The sequence below is a fragment of the Arachis duranensis genome, chromosome 5 (assembly GCF_000817695.3).
Source record: "Arachis duranensis cultivar V14167 chromosome 5, aradu.V14167.gnm2.J7QH, whole genome shotgun sequence".
In the NCBI taxonomy this organism is placed as follows: Eukaryota; Viridiplantae; Streptophyta; class Magnoliopsida; order Fabales; family Fabaceae; genus Arachis; species Arachis duranensis.
Genome location: NC_029776.3, coordinates 64,593,760 through 64,594,504, shown reverse-complemented (window position 1 = coordinate 64,594,504; position 745 = coordinate 64,593,760).

Here is a 745-nt window from a genome sequence, read left to right as displayed (position 1 = left end):
CGCCCAGTCTGGCACCATTCTGGGCGTTTAACGCCAGAAAGGGGCACCAGACTGGCGTTAAACGCCAGGAAAGGGCAAGAAACTGGCGTTAAATGCCAGGAATGGGCACCAGCCCGGCGTTTAACGCCAGAATTGGCTCAAAACGTGAATTTTGATGCCATTTGGTGCAGGGATGACTTTTCCTTGACACCACAGGATCTGTAGACCCCACAGGACCCCACCACCACTCTCTCTCTTCTTCCCCTATTCACCAATCACCTCAACACCTCTTCCCCAAAAACCCTTCACCTATCAAATCCCATCATTCTCTTCACCACTCACATCCATCCTTCATAAATCCCCACCAACCTCACCCTTCAAATTCAAACCACTTTCCCTCCCAAACCCACCCATAATGGCCGAACCATTACCCCCCTCATTTTCACACAACCTAAACACCACTTCTCCCCCTCTTTGGCCGAACACACCACCATCTCCCTCTTCCTCATTTCTTCTTCTTCTACTCTCTCCTTTCTTCTTTTGCTCGAGGACGAGCAAACATTTTAAGTTTGGTGTGGTAAAAGCATTGCTTTTTGTTTTTACATAACCATTTATGGCATCCAAGACCGGAGAAACCTCTAGAAAGAGGAAACGGAAGGCAAAAGCTTCCACCTCCGAGTCATGGGAGATGGATAGGTTCATCTCAAGGGTGCATCAAGACCACTTCTATAAAGTTGTGGCCTTGAAGAAGGTGATCCCCGAGGTC